General features: G+C 43.4%; 1 protein-coding gene and 1 pseudogene across 3 annotated transcripts in view; one reads left to right on the forward strand and one right to left on the reverse strand.

The window, feature by feature from the left end:
* LOC126457288 (organic cation transporter protein-like) overlaps positions 1-25,403 on the reverse strand; it is a 312,321-nt gene that overhangs the window by 190,441 nt on the left and 96,477 nt on the right. The window contains exon 1 of one of the 3 annotated variants that reach the window (XM_050093460.1): positions 4,558-4,718. The exons of the other annotated variants lie outside the window; for them this stretch is intronic. The gene's annotated coding sequence lies outside the window, so the exon portion shown is untranslated. Of the gene's footprint in view, positions 1-4,557; positions 4,719-25,403 lie in introns of those variants that run through there. 3 annotated transcript variants of the gene reach the window in all.
* On the forward strand, positions 23,576-23,692 carry LOC126458852 (5S ribosomal RNA; annotated as a pseudogene).

Genomic DNA, 25,403 nt, shown 5'->3' on the forward strand with positions numbered 1-25,403 from the left:
TTCGACGTTTCGCCGAGAACCTCAAGCAACACAAGGGCACAATTGTTTCCAATGCAGCATACTGCTTGCTTATTTATGTGCTACTATTTGCAGCAAATTTCTGTTTGATACCTAGTACAGTTTACGAATATTCTGTTTCTGTTTGGTTCATCTTTTGTATAAGTGGAACAATATATTAGTAAAAATCTATTCGTTTGGGTGCATCCGGTACGGATGTTGTCATTCTCTACTACTTTAAGTTTATATGCTGTGAGAGTAATATTTTCTAAAAAGAAAAGATCATTGTGTGCCTTACTAAGAAAACGGATTACGATATTTAACTTCTTAGCGTCGTGTAATTGATTCGGTATTCTGTGAACAAGTTATCTGATTTTGGGAGCCTGATTGTTTATCCTACGTTGCTACTTGGCGGCAAACCGTATTTTTCTTGACGAAACTCAGGAATGTTCAAAATGTTCAAATGTGTATGAAATCTTATGGGACTTAACTGCTAAGGTCATCAGTCCCTAAGCTTACACACTACTTAACCTGAATTATCCTAAGGACAAACACACACACCCATGCCCGAGGGAGGACTCGAACCTCCGCCGGGACCAGCCGCACAGTCTACAGTCTATGACTACAGCGCCTCAGACCGCTCGGGTAATCCCACGCGGCTCAGGAATGTAATCGTTGTCAAGAAGTGCCTTGAGATTGTGCTGGAGGATCAGGTCTCATCAAAAGAATGTTTCATTCACAAATCCCTGCAGTAACACTATGCATGTTAGATGTACCTTGGAACTGGTAATACGTGTTGAAACTGAAACCAGAAAGTAAGGAAGTTACCCTTTCTAACGGATGTACTCATATGCTGCTTGAAAGTGAACAATGGTTTTGTCGCATACCGCTTAACTTTACCGTACAAACTTCTATAGTTTTCTTATTTTTCGCTTTCGGAAGGTTTGCATTTTGATGGTCGTTTCATGTCATCATGGATACCAGTGTAGATTTATTACCACAATGTTCTCGTCGCTACAAACTAAGGATCATTCTCTACAGGAAGTTAATTTTCAACGATGGGACTGTACTGAGAATCGCTTTCTTCAACAAAGTACTGGGCTTAGCACCGACAGAAAGCTTCAGACATATACTATATGCTACGTATATGTCACAATAGTTTGTGAAAGAAAGATCAAGAGCATTACGATATAACTTGGTTACTTTAAATATTGGCGTGTAGCACTATGTCTCTGATATAGGTTGTAGAGAGAAACATAGCTGTTGCATCCATCACAGAACGGCAGCTTTCTTCTGTAGGATACAAGAGTTGGACGAAAGTATGGTAATACCGCGAGAAATTTATGCTTGGACATAAATGCCGTTACTAGGCAGGCCTGCAGGCTTGGCCGCTATTTTTCACCATGAACGGCACCTGTGCTATGTCCTCAACAAATTGCAAGTGTCAGTCATGGTCGGAATACCGTTCTGTGGAGTTGTGAGTCGTCATTTCAGAGCTAATTGAATTCGAACGTGTTGCTCGTATGCTGGATGCTTCCGCAATCAAGGGTGATGCAGTGTTCGGTGCTTCAAGAGGAAGATTTGTATCACATAGTGTGAAAGCGGTAAGACATATCCCGTAAGTCAGGATGTCGACGGATGTGTGTGTTGAGTGACCGTGACAGACAGTCGCTGACGTCAGCTGTGACGAAAAACATGAGGACCTCTTCAAAGGTCACTGCTTAACTGAGTGTCGTACTTGCGAACCATGTCAACATCAAAACAGCGCGAAGGTAACTCCGTCGCAGAGTGAACAGTAATTCCAGAACCACTCTTTAGTGATCCAAATGTCTGTAACAGGAAAACGTGATATCGAAGTTATAAAAAATCTGGACTGTGGAGCAACGGGACAAAGTAATTTGGTTGGATGAGTCTGTTTCCAACTTGCGCGTCCAGAGTGAAACATGTCGGGGATTTGATAATGATTTGGGCAGCGATATCTTGCTATTCCATGAGGCCCCATGGTTACTCTGCATGCTCGCGTTACTGCCAGGACTCCTGTTCACACAGCTTGCTTCGTCCAGGACTGGGTTTTGTGTGCACGAAGATGAAATGTCGCAACCCCTCCCCCCACCCCTCCACGGCTACCAAAGTCACCAGATCCCAGTATTGTCGAGCCTTTGTGGTCGTCTACGGACAGGAGGGCGCGTGATCGCTATCCACCTCCATAGCCGTTACCTGAAATTGACACTATTTTTCAGGAAGAATGGCATAAGATTCCCTTGAAAACAACACAGGACCTTTATTTATCCATTCTGAGACAGTTGAAAGCCGTTTTGAGTGTCAATGAGCAACGGCCTTGCCGCAGTGGCTACACCGGTTACCGTGAGATCACCGAAGTTAAGCGCTGTCGGGCGGGGTCGGCACTTGGATGGGTGACCATCCAGGCCACCATGCGCTGTTGCCATTTTTCGGGGTGCACTCAGCCTCGTGATGCCAATTGAGGAGCTACTCGACCGAATACTAGCGGCTCCGGTGAAGAATACCATCTCACGACCAGGAGAGTGGTGTGCTGACCCCACGCCCCTCCTATCCGCATCCTCTACCAAGGATGACACGGCGGTCGGGTGGTCCCGGTAGAACCCCTCGTGGCCTGAAGACGGAGTGGTTTGAGTGCCAACGGGTTTCCTACATCGTGTTGAGAATGCTAATGTGCTGAGTTTGCATCTTTGTCCTCTCCCAGTATATGGAGTGGCTATGAAATTTATAATGATTCTGTTTAGCAATGTACACTGAAAGCACAGTACTCAGAAGTTATTGACAGCGGAGCAAGAAACGTAGACGGCAAGATCTTTCTGTAATCATTAATAGCGTTCCATAACGCACAATCCTTCGTTATTTTTGTCTTTGACTGTGTAAATGATCTTCCAATTAACACACGACATATTTAGTGCTTTTTTGCAAATGAAAAGAGCATTATAATCATTCCCAGAAGATATTCATCAGTAGAAGAAATCTGAAGTACGTGCAAGTGCTTAATATGTTAAAACTGTTGGGATGCGTCTGTTGCGAGCAAGGATCTGTGCTTGCGTGCTAGCCAGACACGCTGATCTGATCTGTTAACTTTCACAGAGCGTAATTAATTCTTATAAATTGGACTTTAAAATAGTGACTGACTGATTTTCTGCAAGTCGTTTCATAATACTTAAGTTAGACAGAGTACTCCGTTCAGCACACTAAGGGATGCAATATAAACCATAAATGTAGTAAATGCATAAGAGCACGATCTTAAAAACTTAAGATGAGAATCTAAACTGAAAAAAGCCGTACTTTGGAATTAGTTTAGCAACTCATTTCATCCAGTTCTGCAGTTCTCATAATTCCAACTCTTACAGAGACACAAATCAGCAAGTTAGGTGGATTGCTGATTTTCATTCAATAATTTCCTATAGAAAATATTTCAGTATATATCATCTTTAACACAGAAAAGTTTTCATTTGAAAAAAGCGTGCCCTAAGAATAATAATATCCATGATCGTCTAATAGACTATTACTTTTCGTAATCAGGTTTTTGATGATTGAATCTGAGTGTAAGCCATTATGGTTTAGATGTAATAACGATTTTCGTAATTATAATATCGAAACAATCAATTATCTTCCCCAGTCTTCATCAAAATCAACTTTAGCTCAGAAAGGGAGACTGATGCTACTAGCAGTTTGTTTTACTGGTAACCTATTGACAAAGATGTGTGACAGACAAAAGTAACTTGAAAGCTTGTTCGTATATTCTCCGGAAAGCAATGAGAATCCTATTGCTGCAGTGAAAAGTACGTGGAGTCCGTAACTACAATAATTTTTTTTGCTCAACACATTGTTCAAGACGGTTGACAACTGACTTTATTATATTTTTATGATAACAGCAGACATTTCTGCCACGACTACACGAACACAGCAGATCATATCTTTTGCAGTTCATCGAGAGCAGTTTTCAGCAACATGAACAGAAAAGAAACAAGCGATAGGAAATAAAGTTCAATGTTTCATGTAATAACAGGCTGTTATCCGTGCTTACATCACTGTACACTGTAACGAACACACTAATAAATTTTCCTGACAAGCTAAAAGTGTGTTTCGGAACAGGAAACGAACCTGGGCTTTCTCTATTCGCGTAAAAAACGGAAAGTATGGTAATCGGTAGCGACTCTATGAAAAATAAACTAAAGAGTACATTCAAAACAAAAACTGACAAAATATACGAATATAGAGGTATAAATATACTTTCTGTGCTTTATTTACTTTTGCAACAAACCTCGTAATAAGGCTGTATTTACGATTGTTGCTTGGACGGTATTAATAACGTGTAAACAGACACACACATGTGTGTGATGTAGGGTGACAGGGGTCTCACAACAATTTTTTTTTTTTAATACCAGCAGATTTTCATGCACGACTACAGGAAGAAAGCAGATCGGATCTTTTGCAGCTCATCACGAGTAGGTTTTCTCATTGAAGTCTTGCAAAAACTAGTAGCATAGTACACACTTGCATGTATCTCGCAACTAATTTCGTTAGTCCACTTACCTTTGCTTTACGAAATCTTCCTTATATCGTTTCCTAAATTGAAATATCAGCTAGCAGCTTATGAATGACAGTTTTAGACGACAATGGTGTGTACGCCACTAGCAGAAGGGCAGGCTACTCCTCCGCGCCAGCTTCCACTGTCTTTGGAGCCACCGGCGAGGAGTGAGCGCGCCGAAGACCTACAGGCCCAACAGAGCGGTCACGCCTTCTTGTGCGTCTGCGTCCTGCGCAGGCGCTTGCCGCCCCTCTCCCCCACCTTCCCCTCCCTCCCCCTATTAAGCATCCTCAGACCGCTTGTGTCTCAACACAAATAATGCTTGCCGCGATTGTAATTCATTGTAGCGTTGCATAAGAAATTATATCTGGAAGCCGAATGGTGAATGTCTTCTGTTAGCACTGCATGTTGTAGGCTTAGGCTCTGACGTCACAGGGCGCGCCTGTTGTTTTCCCTTGGCGCATTGTGCCTCGCGTAGAGCATGGCTCGGCGGCGACAGGAACTGTTCAAATGTTGCTGTAGTGTTTAGGCGATTTCTACACTCATTTAACAAATTGTAATCGCAATGATTAGATAGAGCGGACATTATCAATATTACACGATATATGTTATTAAGCGTGTAAGTATCCTAATACACTGACAGAAAAGAAATCGCAACACCAAGTAGGCGTCGTGTGGCATAAACGAAAGTTGGTAGACGTGTTTCAGTATCTGAAACATGATGTCTATTTAAATTTCGCTCCAGCCTCATAAAAGTGACACTAGTAGCGCCAGTAAGAATAGGCAAATCAGGTTTGCTTTAAATACACGCAGGAGCGCACGTGAGCGTCAGTTACCTTTGAGACTGGACGCAGTGAGTTGATATTAGTCAAGAATGCCTTTAAGGCGACACAGACGCCATTATGAACACCTCAATGAGTTTGAATAAGGTCGAGTATTTGGACTGCAAGAAACTGGATGTTCCTTACGCAATATTGCAACAAGACTTGGCAGGAATGTAGTCACTGTACGTAACTGCTGGCAACAGTGGTCACGGGAATGTAGTTTCGCAAGAAGACCAGGCTCCGGATGGCCACACGGCACTGTCGACAAGGAAGACCATCGTGTTCGGCGTTTGGCTCTGACACATCGTACTGCATCTGAAACACCAATTTCAGATCAGTTGGCACGATAGTGACACAACGAAATGTAACATATCCGTTACTTCAAAGACAGCTCCGAGCCACACGCCCTGTAGCGTGCATTCCACTGAACCCAAACCACATCTATTTGCGACTTCAGTGGTGTCAATCGAGAGGTCAATGGAGGGCAGAGTGAAGATCCATTGTGTTTTCTGATGAAAGCTGGTTCTGCCTCTGTGTCAGTGATATCCGTGTGTTGGGTGGGAGCAAGCCAGTTGAGGACCTGCAACCAACCTGTCTGCATGCTGGACACACTGGACTTACACCTGGAATTATGGTCTGGAATGTGGTTTTGTATGCCATCAGGAGCACTCTCGAGGTTATTCTACGCACGTTGACAGTAAATTTGTACGTTAGTTTAGTGATTCGACCTGTAGTGCTGCCATTCATGAACAGCATTCCAGGGAGTGTTTTCCAACGGGATAACACTCGCCATCATATCGCTGTTGGGACCCAACATGCTCTGCAGAGTGTCGACATGTTGCCTTGGCCTGCCCGATAGCTGGCTCTGTCTCCAGACGAGCACTATGGGACGTTAACGGACAACAAGTCCAGCGTCATCCACAACCACCTTAACCGTCCCTATATTGTCTGACCAAATGCAACAGGCATGGAATCCGATGCCACAAACTGACAACCGGCGCCTGTATATCACAATACATGCATGATTGCATGCTTGCGTTCGACATTGTGGCGTTTGCACCGATTATTAATGTACGAGCATTTCGATTTTGCAGTGGCTTATCTCGCGCTTACATTAACCTGTGATCTTGCAATGTTAATCACTTTATTATGTCACCTACAAAAATGTATTTCCGAAATTTTATTACTCCGATTATTTTTTGATGCGATTTTTTTCTTCAGCGTACAACGAACTAAAATTTCATTCTTTTCGCACGTCGCCAGAGCCAATTGAAAGTTTAAAATAGAATGGGAATGAGTGGAAGCGAATTCTTATATAATCTTCCTGGGCACAATGAACAGTGTGCATCGTATTTGTAACCATGAAATTTCAACGTAAACGATGGTCCGAACAGGGCTGTAGTGTTCCATTTGTGACATGGAAGTTGGATAGTGATACGGACTAAGTGTCGAATAACTGACATGCACAAATTCTAGATGTAAAGAAGAGTCCTGAGAAAGGCGTGAATTGCGGGGATATCAGCTGGCTCGGTTCTGAATGAAATAAATCTCAAGAATGAAAATCACAACTATTTGCGTCTTACTGTGAGGAGAGGAAAGGTACTGATAGAATTCCTCATATTCTGGAATGTTGAGGAAAAGTACCTGGTCGATAATAAGACGGATTTATGTAATTAAAAAACCAATTGGTCTCAACTTGAAGTTTCTTTGAGAAACAAAGCAGGAAGGCATATCATCCAATACATTCGTCGACAGGGTATGCAGTGTCGAATGCAATTTGAATATGGACGCCTTGTCATACAATCCGTGATTCTTTGTACTAAAAAATGAAAAAAGCCTTGATCATTTAATGTTTTCAATTTTTAATAGAAAGAATAGCGGATCGTATGACAAGGCGTCAGCCCGGCACTTTATCTTAAGTGCTCCAAGTGCGAACAGGAAATAGAGGCAACAGGAATTACAAAACTGTAACATTACAAACAAAACCATCAGAGAAAAAATTAAAAAAAAAGACATCGAAACATTATGTAACACATACATAATTGGCGCCGTAAGGTGTGGTTCGTCATCAGTGGTATGAATGATACAACGCTAACCATCCCTCGTACTTTTACATTAATTTTCTTACAGTTTTTGACAAACTGCACCTTGCGGTACCTGGTATGTATGAGTTACATGGTGTTATCACTTCTGTGCTTCCTATGATGGTACTGTTTATAGCCTTACACTTCTGTATTTTTTGTCGCTTCTTTTTCCTATTCTCAAGCAGACTTCAATTTATTATGGCAATTTAAAGAGTGGTCACCGATCTTATTGTCATAATTATCACATGAAAGTTTGAAAGTATTTGCATGACAATTACACTGCTGGCCATTAAAATTGCTACACCACGAAGAAGACACGCTACAGACGCGAAATTTAACCGACCGGAAGAAGATGCTGTGATACGCATTCACACAAGTTTGGCGCCGGTGGCGACACCTACAACGTGCTGACATGAGGAAAGTTTCCAACCGGTTTCTCATACACAAACTGCAGTTGACCGGCGTTGCCTGGTGAAACGCTGTTGTGATGCCTCATGTAAGGAGAAGAAATGCGTACCATCACGTTTCCGACTTTGATAAAGGTCAGATTGTAGCCTATCGCGATTGCGGTTTATCGTATCGCGACATTGCTGCTCGCGTTGGTCGAGATCCAATAACTGTTAGCAGAATATGGAATCGGTGGGTTCAGGGGGGTAATACGGAACGCCGTGCTGGATCCCAGCTACCTCGTATCACTAGCAGTCGAAATGACAGGCATCTCATCCGAATGGCTGTAACGGTCAGTGCAGCCACGTCTCGATCCCTGAGTCAACAGATCGCGACGTTTGCAAGACAACAACCATCTGCACGAACAGTTCTACGACGTTTGTAGCAGCATGGACTATCAGCTCGGAGGCCATGGCTGCGGTTACCCTTGACGCTGCATCACAGACAGGAGCGCCTGCGATGGTGTACTCAACGACGAACCTGGGTGCACGAATGGCAAAACGTAATTTTTTCGGATGAATCCAGGTTCTGTTTACAGCATCATGATGGTCGCATTCGTGTTTGGCGACATCGCAGTGAACGCACATTGGAAGCCTGTTTTCATCATCGCCATACTGGCGTATCATCCGGCGTGATGGTATGGGGTGCCATTGGTTACACGTCTCGGTCATCTCTTGTTCGCATTGACGGCACTTTGAACAGTGGACGTTACATTTCAGATGTGTTACGACCCCTGGCTCTACCCTTCATTCGATCCCTGCGAAATCCTACATTTCAGCAGGATAATGCACGACCGCATGTTGCAGGTCCTGTACGGGCCTTTCTGGATACAGAAAATGTTCGACTGCTGCCCTGGCCAGCACACTCTCCAGATCTCTCACCAACTGAAAACGTCTGTACAATGGTGGCCGAGCAACTGGCTCGTCACAATACGCCAATCACTACTCTTGATGAACTGTGGTATCGGTGATGAAGCTGCATGGGCAGCTATACCTGTACACGCCATCCGAGCTCTGTCTGACTCAATGCCTAGGCGTATCAAGGCCGTTATTACGGCCATAGATGGTTGTTCTGGGTACTGATTTGTCAGGGTCTATGCACCCAAATTGCGTGAAAATGTAATCACATGTCAGTTCTTGTATAATATATTTGTGCAACGAATACCCGTTTATCATCTGCATTTCTTCTTGGTGTAGCAATTTTAATGGGCAGTAGTGTATTTTAAAATGTAATGAGAAAATGCAATTAAATCAACAGAAGAAAGTCGTAATAATAAATCAGGAAATTACGGATTATTGTCAGTATAAATTTGGACGAAATATAATGTATTGGATGCTACAAGGAACAAATTTTGTTCCTCCAGATTAGAAGTCAGAACAATCGCTGCATTATACAAATAAGCCTACCTGCTTGCATCTCTTCCATCTCTAACAGGGGACAGAACATCAGGATACTTGATAACTGCCATCCTGTACGAAACCCAGCGTAAAGGAGATAGACACAACAAGAAATTAAGTTTCGTGCAACGTCTCTCACTTTCAGTTGCTTATCATTCAAACACAGTCCTCCCCCTTCCCCCTTCTCCCAGCACCAGGCCAACAATGAAATAACTGTTCCATAAAGTTTCGGGGTTGGAGCTGGGTGACGTTGACGTCGACGTCGACATCAGCTGCAATCCTAAAAACTTATAGAATTTTCATTACCCATGAAAATATCAAGAACAACAATAAAATCATTAATGTTGACCAGCCACTGATCACCTGACGTCCCATCGAATAGGCTTATAGTTCTGCTTCAGTTTGATATCATTTCAAGAACTTCTCAAATTGTAAAATTGTGGTATACAATACTTCAGTTAATCAGTCTTCCCACAGTCGCACTGATAAAAAGATTCCGGTTACATCAGCGTGAGAATTTTAGATCTGAGGGCACCAGCTTTAAATTCCGACATGTATTCCCACTACATTAAAGTCTATGGAGCGGCCCAATGCTACGTTAAAGTTTATGACGCGGGAGCGCGCTCTCCTAGCTAACGCTAACCAGCTGACGTGTATGTCGGATAAAGGGGACAGCAGGTTTTCTAGTGTTTGAGATTCTGGCAGGATATAATGATGAATTTAGTATAGGGAAATGGCTCCACTAAACCGACAGCTTGTCTTCAGATCCGCCACGGAATGAGTAGAATCACAGTACCTGAATTTCTACGAGGTCAAAACAGCAATGTACGCCCAATTGCATTTCTTTCTCGACATCAACTAAATGTGCTTTGTCCACTGTTTTTCGAGTATGTAGGTACACTACGTAAAGAACGGTTCTGGCAGATTTTCAAGATTCCAAGGGTTTGTATATCTTTCCTATAGGCTCAGAATTTTTTTCAGCAACATTTAACATTTTTTAAGGTGTGGGGAAAAGGTGGAAATCAGAAGGAGATGACTGTTTCATTAATTTACACTTCATATTCAATCACTCCAAAAAGTTTCGATACTAGATTCATAAAAATAGAGGTAAGTTAAGATAGTTGTTATGTCTGTTATCTCGTCAAAGCTTTGACCTTTCATGTGAATTTTTGCACTTTGTTTTGTTGTGGTAGGTTTTACTGATACCACCAAGCTTCGTTACCGTGACTGTCAGTGCTTTGTATTTTAGTGAAATCGCGGCAGCCGACGAGCACGTAGTTGTTTTTGTTCGGCAGTCAGGGTGTATGGGACAAACTTTGTACCCACTTTTCTCTCTTTCAAAACAGTTTGGATAGTGTCTTGACTACTTGATTTACAGATGTTGCACCATTGCGATTTGTGACACAACAAAGGTGACATGCTATGGCCGCACGTCCACTATTTAACACTGCCGGTTCACAGCTACTGGTTGAATGCACACTTATTTACAATTTTTAGTTCAAGCTGCCTCAATAGTTACTGCGCTGGGGTCGATTATACGCAAGGAACAGAATCGGTCTCGGAAATTTTTTGAACGGTCGGTGTTATAAATCGTATTTCCCTTCGAGAAAGCAACATTGTGAGGTGTATTGTCATGATGAAAGAGGACGTTTTTCTTTTAGAGTTGAAGTGTCGTCTCGCTTTTTTCATCCAGTTGGTCCAGTTGACTGACGTAGTACTTTTTTTGTCTTTTGGAAGATAATGAATAAGGATAATCGATTCTTTTTATATCCTTAGCCTGTGCCAGCATATTAAACCAGTTTCGCCTTTTTTAATTCAAATGTTCAAATGTGAGTGAAATCTTATGGGACTTAACTGCTAAGGTCATCAGTCCCTAAGCTTACACACTACTTAACCTAAATTATCCTAAGGACAAACACACACACACACCCATGCCCGAGGGAGGATTCGAACCTCCGCTGGGATCAGCCGTACAGTCCACGACCCTTTTTTAGTGCAACAGCATCGACTTTCATCCAATGATTTGATTGTTGTTACATTTCTGACGAGTAATGGCCTCGAAGGAGCAAGGAGGCAATGGCAGATTAAGGAAATTTGGTTCTCCTCGTCTAAAACAATTTTTAGCAAAAAGTAGTTATGAAGATTCACTTGAGAAGAGTTAATCAGAAGCGTACCTTTATGTATGTCTGACTTCACGTTATTCAGTACAAGGACGCACTATGAATTGTGCACTCAGCATCGTCACGGTATCCTTTAACACGAAATTATTATTCAGACCGGTCTTGCGTTTCCCTGCGATTAACACAGATAACATTAAGACGTGGTTTACGAATGTCACTGCTGCAGGCAGTGGAAACAGAAAACATCTGTACAGCACATCCAAGAAAAGAACATGAAGACATTTACAACATCATGCTTCCGTCGAGTTTGCGAAAAATCCATATTATATATCGGATCTGAGGGCCAAATTGGATTAATTTGTGCGTGCGAATGTAGCATAATGCTAATATTCCAAAACCTCAGGCACACAAAGTATTGTATTGGGATAGAGTACAAGGCATAATGCGAATATCTGAGACATTTCCTTGTCTCCAAACAGGGTTCTGACACACGGGACATTTTGTTAAAAATCAAGACTTACCCGCAAAAATCTGAACGAATGGAAACACTGCATGATCCGTCATCTGGAAATGGGTTTGTGACACAACAGCATTTTGGTACGACAGTGATGGAGTGATGGACGTGTGAAACCAGTAAGTACTACACAGTGATCAGATGGTGCTGAACGATGCAATGTGTTTCCCGCACGATATGGCCGCTGTATTGCTCATATGGACATCGTGGCATACAGTTTCGCCTGTCAGTGCTAGCTCGACGCTGCATCGTTGAAACCATTGTGATTCACTCTATCTCAACAGTTCAACGGCGACTGCAGCGGACTTTAATTGTGATACACATGCCAGTAATCGTCCATAATCCGGCTCAGACAAGCTATGGCGCCATTAGTCGAGGCAACGAGTGCCGCAACTTGTGACGTCACTAGTGGCGCTGATAGTTGGCGGAGGATTTATGAACTGCCTACAGCTTTCGTAACCTTTGAACAATTGCTCACTTCTCATCGGAAAACAATCAGTTGAAATAATGGCCTCCTATGAACAACTTCTCCTTCTTGCATTTATGTTAAAAAAGAAAAGCAAAAAGGGTTAGAAAAATGCGAAATCATCCTATGTATGCTACATGACTGACTGGAAGCTTATGTTTCACAGAGCAATTCAAAAATAGCATTTACAAATTCTATAACTATGTAATGCCTGGCGATACATGGATACACAGAATGCAAAAAAAAAAAAAAAAAAAGCTCAAAATTTCGATCGTTGCGCATGCACAGTGAATCTGAAGCCGGTGTATGAGCGCTGGTGCATAAGTGAAAAGTTCTACGTCGTGAGTGAAAATTGCAGATCCCGTACTAACAGCATTCTGCTGCCCTAGCAACCATTGATTTACCTGGACGTGTTTGAGCAGTAGCTGTCGCCACAGCTTCATATGGATTCTATAGATTATACCTTTCAGAAAGACGAAGCACCCTCTATTACGGTATGGAGGTTTGCACATTTTTAAATCAACATTTTCCAAACCTTTGAATGTGACGCATAGGACGTGAGGACACGGTGTTATGCTTTTGGCCACCTGGATCTACGGACTCGATACTCATGGATTTCTTCTTATGTGATTCCGTTGAAGACTATGGATACTGCCTTCTATGCTGAAAACAAATCCAGGACTGAAAACATGCATTTCTAATTATCTCTTTTCAGTTACTCCAAATATGCTTTAGAATGTGTTGCATGAAATGGATTATTGCTTGAGTGTTTTCCGTGGCTAAATAACTTCAAGGAGCAACAAAGAGTATTATTTTCAATATTTAATATACTTATTGAGCGAGTTTAAAAATTTAAAATGCTATGTAATCTACTCATTAAGTGGTATAACTTTACGTTTAAGGTTCATCACAGCGAAACAAGTATTAAAGCTGGAAACTGTGTATATGTCCTCAGGCAGTGGAACTTCAGGCGCGCAAGTTACCCAGACTCTATTCATCCAGTGAGAATGAGGCACTTAGTGGGTTTCAATAAACTTTAGACATAATTTCAAACCTTTTCTCGTTGAACCCCTCAGAAAATGATAAAAGCAAAAATCTTTATCTCTTACTACATTTGCCGTTTTCATGCTGTAAAACTTCAGGGTCTTGCAAGGTATTTTCTTATTACCTCTTTACTATCAAAATTTATTCGCAACAGAAGGTGGGTTAATTATTTCACGTTGGCACCAAATTTCACCACAGTTCTGTCCAACGCAACGGTGAACGTGTTGCAGGATGAGAATGTCGTCAAAGCCCCTCTTATCCACATCTCACGCCTTGTTTTGACACCTCTGTGATGGAGGTCAGAACAGCGACACCCAGCGTTGAAACCACGCAGTTTTCTTATGAATGGCCGAGGAAAACATTTCAGACACATGGCCACTCGAAATCGACACGAAAATGCCTCATGCAATTGGGTGCTGATTTCCACATATTTTGCGGGTGAACAAGTCAGTTCGCAGTGCGATGAGCAACAGGAAGACATCCTCGACAATCTTTCACACTGCTAACACCCTTGGGTGTTTCAACCGTTTTGTGAGGAAATTATGGGAACGCATCCTCAATGAACCATTAGGGACCGTTCAAAACCATTCGACCAAATCTGAACGTGATCCGTAGCAGCAAAGGGCGTGATCATGGTGGGAGGGGGTGCGGGTGGGGGGGGGGGGGGATGGGGAGGGGGTTTCAACATTAACATGTGCGTGAATAAAACGGCAAATGGTCTCTTTAAGATCCCTCACTTCGGCAACACGTTCGGTGCCACCCACGCACCTTTGGTGAACACGCTCAAAATATGCCTGTCAGAAACGGAAACACCAATACAGCCCCTTACTGCTCTATCACCTAAATGTTAGGCAACCCCTTCGTCACCCCTTAGGCGGTCTTTGTAATGCCTACATTAAATTTTAATTGCTCTGTACTTTGACTAAGTGAGGATAAAACTACACTTTTCAGTTAGATGTCAAAATCCTTATTGGTTGGCTCGGCAACATAAAATAAGATATAATGTGAATTAATAAAGAACTAAACAAGAGTTTTTCAGCAGAAGGAAACTTGGTACACAGACTGTGGTGATTCATGGTGGTGGTGGTTAGTACCCATGGGACCAAACTGCTGAGGTCATCAGTCCCTAGTCTTACACACTACTTAATATAATTTAAACTAACTTACGCTAAAGGACGACACACACACCCACGCCTGAGGGAGGACCCGAACCTCCGACGGGGAGAGCCGTGCGAACCGTGGCAAGGCGGCCAAGACCCCGCGGAGAGGTAATTCATGTCTTAGTCGTTGCTTGGAACACGTGAAGCAATACTGACCCTACGACTTATCTTAGAAAATAGATTACTGAAAGGCAAACATACGTTTCTAGCATTTGTGGACTTAGAGAAAGCTTTTGTCAATGTTGACTGGAATACTCTCTTTCAAATTCTGAAGGTGGCAGGGGTAAAATACAGGGAGCGAAAGGCTATTTACAATTTGTACAGGAACCAGATGGCAGTTATAAGAGTCGAGGGGCATGAAAGGGAAGCAGCGGTTAGGAAGGGAGTGAGACAGGGTTGCAGCCTCTCCCTGATGTTATTCAATCTGTATATTGAGCAAGCAGTAAAGGAAACAAAAGAAAATTTTGGAGTAGGAATTAAAATCCATGGAGAAGAAACTAAAACTTTGAGGTTCGCCGATGACATTGTAATTCTGTCAGAGACAGCAAAGGACTTGGAAGAGCAGTTGAACGGAATGGACAGTGTCTTGAAAGAAGGATATAAAATGAACATCAACAAAAGCAAAACGAGGATAATGGAATGTAGTCGAATTGAGTCGGGTGATGCTGAGGGAATTAGACTAGGAAATGAGACAGTTAAAGTAGTAAAGGAGTTTTGCTATTTGGGGAGCAAAATAACTGATGATGGTCGAAGTAGAGAGGATATAAAATGTAGACTGGCAATGGCAAGGAAAGCATTTCTGAAGAAGAGAAATTTGTTAACATCGAGTATAGATTTAAGTGTCAGGAAGTCGTTTCTGTAAGTATCTGTATGGAGTGTAGCCATGTATGGAAGTGAAACATGGACGATAAATAGTTTGGATAAGAAGAGAATAGCAGCTTTATAAATGTGGTGCTACAAAAGAATGCTGATGATTAGATGGGTAGATCACATAACTAATGAGGAGGCATTGAACAGAATTGGAGAGACGAGAAATTTGTGGCAAAACTCGACTAGAAGAAGGGATAGGTTGGTAGGGCATATTCTGAGGCATCAAGGGATCACCAATTTAGTATTGGAGGGCAGCGTGGAGGGTAAAAATCGCAGAGGGAGACCAAGAGATGAATACACTAAACAGATTCAGAAGGATGTAGGTTGCAGTAGGTACTTGGAGATGAAGAACCTTGCACAGGATAGGAGTAGCATGGAGAGCTGCATCAAACCAGTCTCTGGACTGAAGACAACAACAACCACAGTTGTTACTTCACCTATTATACGTTATCTTCTGTGTGTAATTACACTCCTGGAAATGGAAAAAAGAACACATTGACACCGGTGTGTCAGACCCACCATACTTGCTCCGGACACTGCGAGAGGGCTGTACAAGCAATGATCACACGCACGGCACAGCGGACACACCAGGAACCGCGGTGTTGGCCGTCGAATGGCGCTAGCTGCGCAGCAATTGTGCACCGCCGCCGTCAGTGTCAGCCAGTTTGCCGTGGCATACGGAGCTCCATCGCAGTCTTTAACACTGGTAGCATGCCGCGACAGCGTGGACGTGAACCGTATGTGCAGTTGACGGACTTTGAGCGAGGGCGTATAGTGGGCATGCGGGAGGCCGGGTGGACGTACCGCCGAATTGCTCAACACGTGGGGCGTGAGGTCTCCACAGTACATCGATGTTGTCGCCAGTGGTCGGCAGAAGGTGCACGTGCCCGTCGACCTGGGACCGGACCGCAGCGACGCACGGATGCACGCCAAGACCGTAGGATCCTACGCAGTGCCGTAGGGGACCGCACCGCCACTTCCCAGCAAATTAGGGACACTGTTGCTCCTGGGGTATCGGCGAGGACCATTCGCAACCGTCTCCATGAAGCTGGGCTACGGTCCCGCACACCCTTAGGCCGTCTTCCGCTCACGCCCCAACATCGTGCAGCCCGCCTCCAGTGGTGTCGCGACAGGCGTGAATGGAGGGACGAATGGAGATGTGTCGTCTTCAGCGATGAGAGTCGCTTCTGCCTTGGTGCCAATGATGGTCGTATGCGTGTTTGGCGCCGTGCAGGTGAGCGCCACAATCAGGACTGCATACGACCGAGGCACACAGGGCCAACACCCGGCATCATGGTGTGGGGAGCGATCTCCTACACTGGCCGTACACCACTGGTGATCGTCGAGGGGACACTGAATACTGCACGGTACATCCAAACCGTCATCGAACCCATCGTTCTACCATTCCTAGACCGGCAAGGGAACTTGCTGTTCCAACAGGACAATGCACGTCCGCATGTATCCCGTGCCACCCAACGTGCTCTAGAAGGTGTAAGTCAACTACCCTGGCCAGCAAGATCTCCGGATCTGTCCCCCATTGAGCATGTTTGGGACTGGATGAAGCGTCGTCTCACGCGGTATGCACGTCCAGCACGAACGCTGATCCAACTGGGACGCCAGGTGGAAATGGCATGGCAAGCCGTTCCACAGGACTACATCCAGCATCTCTACGATCGTCTCCATGGGAGAATAGCAGCCTGCATTGCTGCGAAAGGTGGATATACACTGTACTAGTGCCGACATTGTGCATGCTCTGTTGCCTGTGTCTATGTGCCTGTGGTTCTGTCAGTGTGATCATGTGATGTATCTGACCCCAGGAATGTGTCAATAAAGTTTCCCCTTCCTGGGACAATGAATTCACGGTGTTCTTATTTCAATTTCCAGGAATGTAGATCAAAAAATGGAAAATTCAGGACTGAATGTGACGATATTATGAAAATGATAGTTGCTATTCCCTATATAGCGGAGATGGTGAGTCGCAGATAGACACAACGAAAAGACTGTCGGAAAGCGAGCTTTCGGCCAACAAGGCCTTCGTCGAAAACAGACAACATACACACACAAAAAAGCATTCACGCAAACTCAACTCAGTCTCTGGCTGTTGACAGTTTTTGAAAAATATTGTTACAGGCCAGTAACAACAGTAACAAGTACTAAATCAGGTGGGTAAAAACAACTAAATATTTATTTGAATATGTGTATGTATACCGCAAGAAACAGTACAATTTTGATATGTTAAAACGTGTTGTACTATCTGCTATTTCCATATTTATAAAAAATACAACAATTTCGTAGCGCACTACGACAAGCACTTTCTACACCGTATTGTAGAAGAGAAGCTATTGAAGAATAGGGCTGAGCACGCGCATCCTATGGATCGAGTAATGCCGCCACCCGTCATCCACGTTGAATTCACTGCAACGCCATGTTACGGTTTTCGGCCACCCCAAGTAGCCAGGGCAATGGTCGGACCCCGCCACAAGCAGCTTGGTGGCGTCGCTAGCTGCAGTCGGCTAATAGCCTCCACTTTTTAGGCTGTAATGCCCCACTATTCGCCGGACCCACTAGTAACGCCGCTTGTTGTTCTAGGCTGTAGTGGTGTGCACGTAACAAAGAGGGTGGCAGGGCTATGCGCAATAACAATGAGCGGTTTATCACGTAACGCTCTAGCCATTAGTATAGCGATTATCATGGCTGACATAAAAGCAAACACGAGCGGTATTATGTTAACAAGCGACAGAGAGGGTTTATCAAGCATGCAAATGTATCTAGAGAGAGTCAGAAGCAGAAACAGGGCCCTATTGCTCTGGTTACCCCAGTTTCGCCAGTTACCAGAGTAGGCAACAGCTGGAGTAAGTGGCGCGAGACACAGGTCAAATAGTTTTCTGTTCATTATAACCGCAGTTGATGTAATCCATGTTTCTGAAATAAATCGTTTCAGGTGTATATGAATTTTTACAGAAGCACTACCGGTTTCATAATGTCAGATTACATCTTCAGGTGTACATCTACAAGATAGGAGATGTAAAAATCAACATTATGATAAAAGAACAGGTATCTGTCCTAATAATCAATGCTTTATGACAACAAATATGAAACATTCAGACGTCGGTAAACCATTTCAGCCCTGACACGGGAAGACGGGGCGTTAGGTATCTGACTGAGAAAGCACTGGCAAAATATCTAAATGAGCGTTATTCCCACCCAAGTAACTTCAGTTTTCGTAACAGAGATGAGGTGATTCATAAGCTGTCATATTTGAATATTCGGCAGGCCACGCATACGGCATCATTAGATATAAAAAATATGTACATCAACGTTCCCGTCGACACGGCGCATGATATGATTGGTCACAACTTGAGGAATTACAGCGGAAGCCCTGCAGATAAGACTGACGATGTCCTCAAGCTCCTCAGTGCAGTGCTCATCTACGATTATTTAACGTTTGGGGGGGGGGGGGGAGGGGGGGTCGTACCTACTTTCAGAAGCATGGTCTGGCCATGGGCTCACAGTTGTCATATTGGGTTACTAATATATTTATGACTAAGCTTCCCACATACGCTAGTAAAATTGTACTACGATGCAGATGCTGTACAACGGTTCTAAGGTGGTTTGCTGTGATTTTGTTGATAAAATGAATTTTGTAAACGAAAAGGACCAGTTTACCACAGAACACCGCGAGGAAGGATGGCTACCTTATTTAGAACTAAAAATTTCCTTACCGGATACAAGGATTGGGTATGTCATTTTTAGAAAGGCCGCAATGATGGATACTGTCATACACCGCAGTTCTAACCAACCTTCTTGGGTAAAAGATGGCAGCTTCTACATTAATGTTGTACCGTCTTGACAGTGTAGCCTTGTCTAATGAGACACATGATCGAGAATTTCAGTGTATTCTGCACACTGTACATGTCCATGGATACGATTCCAATGACATAAATAATATTAGTAATAGTATACTGCGTACAGAAGAATTCGTTAGGAATAGGCAGAGGTCAAACGGTAGTGAAATGAAATCACACTTGGGAGGTTGGAGGAGGGAGAAGACGACTTCATTGGTTACCATGAGATACTATACTTTGGCACGACTTCACAGAAAGCATGCAAAACGTTAACGACAAAAAAGATAAAGCCATCCTTTTTTATCCCACAGAATCTTAACCGAAGACTTGTACATAGAGAGAAGGTAGCTTGTTGAAAAGTGCGACGCTACTAATGTATATTGCACCAATTGCGACAATTATCCTTCCAAGTGTGTGAGGCAGACTTGCAAAGGGTTTGGTATTAGCTTCCGAGAACTCTAGAATCAGAGGAGTTCGAAGTTTACTTAGCCACTTACGTCATTCTGGCCATTCCATGACAGGTGTAGTTAATAATTTAAAAGTCTTACACAGAGAAGTAAACGATAAGACCTTACACATTCTGGAAGAGATTGAAATTATGCAGTATCTAAAGCTATACCTCTAACAAACCCTTAGCAGTCAGTGGAGTTAAGACATTACAGTATACCGTCGAATTCTGCCTGCCTTTCAAGGAGATAAAGTTGTAATTATGCCACCGCGTTGTTATTGATCCTGGAATGGTTGTTACATGCTGTTGCGTTTGGTCTATTTAATGTTAATGATTTTTACGCTGAAGTATTTTATAGTTTGTGTGAGTGTACTGTGTAACGGGGGTCTCAGTCATTCCCATCATATCTGCACACTCGCGAAAATGCTTGTAACTTTCCCCGCTATGTGTATGATGCCTCTGTGACACGCATGAGTACACTGACTAGACCCGAGCGAGGTGGCGCAGTGGTTAGCACACTGGACTCGCATTCGGGAGGACGACGGTTCAATCCCGTCCCCGGCCATCCTGATTGAGGTTTTCCGTGATTTCCCTAAATCGTTTCAGGCAAATGCCAGGATGGTTCCTTTGAAAGAGCACGGCCGATTTCCTTCCGCATCCTTCCGTAACTCGAGCTTGCGCTCCGTCTCTAATGACCTCGTTGTCGACGGGACAAACACTAATCTCCTCCTCCTCCACTGACTAGCAGTGTGGCCCTGTACGACTAGGCGTTTGGAGGTTTGCTGTCCGCTGCTTCCTGTTATAGAATGAATTTTGTTAACCATGAACTTTCCTTGTTGCTAGTTGGGAAATTTTAATTTTTCTTGTTTCCTTATATTGCTCTTTACATTGTAGCTAAACGCGCTTTTAACATGTCAGTTGTTCAGCTGGTCAATTTCGACTATGACGCCCTCCTTATTGCGGGTAACGGTACTTTATTTTGAAAATCTTGCTTTCCCCTCTTTCCCATTTTAGGACTTAAATGTTTTACTGACCTGTGAGTTTTTAATGTTGGTTGTCATAGACAACAGATTATTAGGATACGTATATATATTTTAGCATAATGTCTATTGCACGTATCGTTTCTTGTAGATGTACACCTGAAGATGTGATTTGACGTCACGAAACCGGTTAGAGTTCATATACGACTGAAGGCGATATGCTTCAGAAACACAGAGAGCAAAGTATTCTCCGTCTTCATCTGTGCTGAAAGCATTACGCAGCACCTACCTTCTTACTTGCTGCTACTACGATAAACGCCTTACACTTCAACCTTTCAACAATTTTTCCCGTACATGTATCAGATGTTACCGTTGTGACCACAGTCTGAGGGTCTTCACTGTTAAGTAGCGTAGCGAACAAAACCATGTGCGGCGAGGTAGAACAGTAGTCTATTTAGTAGCTATGTTTTCTGGCTTTACGGAACGTCAATGATGCAACTGACCCAATTACACCCCAAGACATGGGCCGCAAGCTTCAGCTTATTGATATCCAAAAGGATCCAGGACATGACTAACAGACCTAAGGCTACTGTCCTTGAACTCTGCCCTCTATATCACAGCTCCCTTCAGTGACGTAGACTGCAATGGGCACTGTACCATGCATCAAAACATACCGAGGTAGTCAGCCTATCATGAAGGGAGCAAGCACCCTAGTGCTGACGATCTCTAAACTATTTGAGAGACTATAGATGTGTCGACTACTGTGAAATACGTAAGCAGAAAATCTTATCCCTGAAGAGTATTGTAGGTCATGCACGGGCAGTCTACAACTCATCAACTTTTTTGTTGGTGAAGGAGGTGATGGACGCAACAGAAAGCTGGAATTCTTCGAAACATCATCCTAGACTCCTCCCGTGTTTTCCACAACGTATGGAATGATGGCCTCCTCTTCAAACTTTCTAATCGAGGGTCCACGTCACAAGGATGTCTCTTCTGGGTATATGTGCAAAGAAGAACAGTTCACACACGTGTTCTGAATGGTATCATCTCAGACAGCAGCATCAATGCCAGTGTGCCGCAATTCTCGCTGCTGGGGCCGATCGTGAACATTCTTTACACAGCCGACGTTCGAATTACTGACTGCATCCAGCCCACACTGCATACAGACGACAAGGCGTTCAGATGGCGTGCGAACTTCTAGCACTTTATCCGAAGTCTTATCCCTGAAGTAGCGACTGGTTTTCAATGGAGACAAAAGTCAAGCAATCATCAGTCTGTGGAACATCCCAGCTAACAGATGATCCATGTACATTACGGAAACCCAGTTGCACCCAATGTCAAGCTGCACAGGCTTTGCATTGAAAAGATTCATGCCATTCCCAGCCTGACATTTTTCATTTCTTTATGTGCAGATTACATCTGACACTGATTAAAGTCACGTGCAGGCCGATCAACTCATTACTTCTTATTCAAATGACGAGAATTACGATAGTGATTGCGCAGATCAAGCCATATTTATCAATCTCTTTCCCATCTCGCAACACGAAATTGGTACATGTATGTAGGGTACCCGATTGTAAACCGAAGCGAGGAACAGTCAGCGTTCACAGATGGCGCGAGCCAGTGACCGGCAAACCCTGCCGTGCCGCTCTCATGCGACCCTTGGAGCAACTTAAAAGCGAGACGCTAACTGAAAGCCGATATCCTCCTGGTCGCTCACACAGAATGTATGCTGGAAATAAACGAAAGGGTGCTGGAAAATAATGCCTCCGATTTTTTATGTGAAAACTCTTGAAGATTTTTAAATAAAACAAACGTTATTAACTTTCTGCATCTTTGTTCTTCATGTCTACATTTTTTTCAGAACATGGTCACCCTGGCGACGAACACATTTCTTCTAACGAGAGACCAATTTGTTGACACCATGACTGTAGAACGCTGGACTTTGTCGACGGAACCGCAATCTTACCTCTGCTTACACTGCTTTATCGCTCTCAAAGCGCTCTCCTCGAAGGTGTTCTTTAAGTTTTTGGGAACTTCGGGATGATAGAGAACGGTAAATGTATGAGTTTGAGGTAAGGGACCCTGGTCCAGAATGACCGGATAGGAAGTTATAAGCGAACATTGTTTTGATACTTCTGATAGCGGATACAAGTACCGGTACTATGGTTACTAAGATTGCAGGGTTCGCAGCTTATAGGGGTGGTAGTTTGGACTAAGTAAGAAAAAAAGGTCCTGTCAACAAGGATTCTAAAGTGCTTAGCTTAAGAGCTCTGAGCACTTGTTGATCCTCGCTGGTATGAAACACATCCCTTCTACTAAACGTGTGCCTCTTAAGGTACGCATTTTAGAGCTCATGTTCATTAGACATTTTTTCCTTGTTTTACTCCTTACTATTACCTTGGAAAGTTGCCTGCCCTGAGTACCTGTACATCTACTCGAATGTCAGAGGTATCAGAACAATTTTCGCTTCTAACTTCCTATCCGGTCATTCTGGACCAGGGTCCTTTACCGTCCTTCTTCATCATTCCTGGAAGTTTGTAACATCATCAGGGAATCAACCTGTATACTGGCCACGTGCCGTAAATTGAGGGCAGCACCTGACGTGTTGGAAGCGCCTCCTAGCGCGGGCCGCACAGTGTCAACGGTTGTGCTCTCTCAGTATCGACGTCTGAGTCGGAGCCTCAGTTCCTTTAGGTCGGGATACCAGGATTAGAATATCTGGGGTATACTTGATCATGTTAAAAATTACCATACGTTTCTAAGTCATTGGATAGTACGGAAGTTGGTCAAGTGAAAACAGATGCAAGCCTGTTACCAGGCGGGCAACGGCCTTGCCGCAGTGGATACACCGGTTCCCGTGAGATCACCGAAGTTAAGCGCTGTTGGGCGTGGCCGACAGTTGGATGGGTAACCATCCAGCCGCCACGCGCTGTTGCCATTTTTCGGGGTACACTCAGCCTCGTGATGCCAATTGAGGAACTACTCCACCGAATAGTAGCGGCTTCGGTCAAGAATACCATCATAACGACCGGGTGTGCGGTGTGCTGACCCCACGCCCCTCCTATCCACATCCTCCCCTGAGGATGACATGGCGGTCGGATGGTCCCGGTAGGCCACTCGTGGCCTGAAGACGGAGAGTGTGTTCGTTACCAGGCACAGAAATCCTGATTTCGCTTTTCCAAAATTATTTTAGGTGAATACTGGAATGATCGCTACTAATAAGCCATGATTGTCGTTTTCCCCTTCCTTTCCCATCGCTGAACAAAAATTCAAAGGTCTGGGGTTTAATTTTCAGTCGATAGTGGGATTATTTTTTATTTTTTATTTTTTTTTTTGGCACGTGTCGTTTCATGTTTAGCAAAGCTCTGTTAATATAAAAGAATGGAAACTTACACAACGGTCTAGGAACCACGTTAAAAGGTAGGTTCCTCTGCGACTGGTTAACTTAGTTCATAGCTCGTAAACAGGTAGGATAACATGAGCTCCAATAGGACCACGCCTACTAATGCACTGCAGTTTTTGATTGTTACATTTAGACCCATAAAATGAAATAAATTCATAAGTAGAACAAAACGTTTTTTTATGGAGGTATGTTCACGTGTATGCAACTAAATACATAGACGGAACACACCTCCATGAATTCTGAAGCAACCGAGGAACGACGGAAAATGAAGAAAAAGACGAAAACGAATTTTTTTTACTTTTCACCCTTTAAATATGAGACTGTTATTCCGAGAAACAATGGAGGAAACTACTAACACCGAAAAAGTTCATTTATATCGTGTTTATTATTAATTTGGTCTTTATTATTATTTTCACTCTTATTTCCATTGACAGTTATAGTTTTACGTTATATTATTCTGTTCTGTTCTCTTTCAGTCGGTTTTATGTAATTTGTGTTATATTCTCACTTATTCGAGATTGCTTTTAAATTTGTTCCCTACTGGGATCACCCTGCTCCGTGCCAGCTTGTCTGCCACTTAGATGAAAAGAACTGAGACAATATAAAGAAACTGTCGTTAAACAGCTCGCTCTACAGCTTGCAGTATAGAATGAAAACTAAAACACGATGTCCAAATGAGTAAGATTAACTTAAATAAATGAAAACAAGGTTAATGTTGATATCACTAGCCCTCAAATTTCTCTTACAGTATCGTTGGTATCCATAGCTCGTGGTCGTGCGGTAGCGTTCTCGCTTACCGCGCCCGGGTTCCCGGGTTCGATTCCCGGCGGGGTCAGGGATCTTCTCTGCCTCGTGATGACTGGGTGTTGTGTGATGTCCTTAGGTTAGTTAGGTTTAAGTAGTTCTAAGTTCTAGGGAAATGATGACCATAGATGTTAAGTCCCATAGTGCTCAGAGCCCAGTATCGTTGGTATCCAGATTAATCTCGAACGGCTACATCAGATATTACGGCCTAGAATATAACGTGTCCTGCAGATCCTATCTCAGTTTCACTATCACCCATGCCTGTGTATCATGCAGTAAGTGTATTCTTTTTCAATGAGATGTATTATGTAAAAGAACCTTGCTCTTACTACACGTGCGTTTGTTTTTGTGCTGTGAGGTGTATATTAGGTATTGCAGCAATCTTGAGTCTGGAATGCGGCTGTAGCCCTCTTAATGGAAAATCAGGCCACGGTCAGCTCCT

Source organism: Schistocerca serialis, chromosome 2 (assembly GCF_023864345.2).
Source record: "Schistocerca serialis cubense isolate TAMUIC-IGC-003099 chromosome 2, iqSchSeri2.2, whole genome shotgun sequence".
Taxonomy (NCBI): Eukaryota; Metazoa; Arthropoda; class Insecta; order Orthoptera; family Acrididae; genus Schistocerca; species Schistocerca serialis.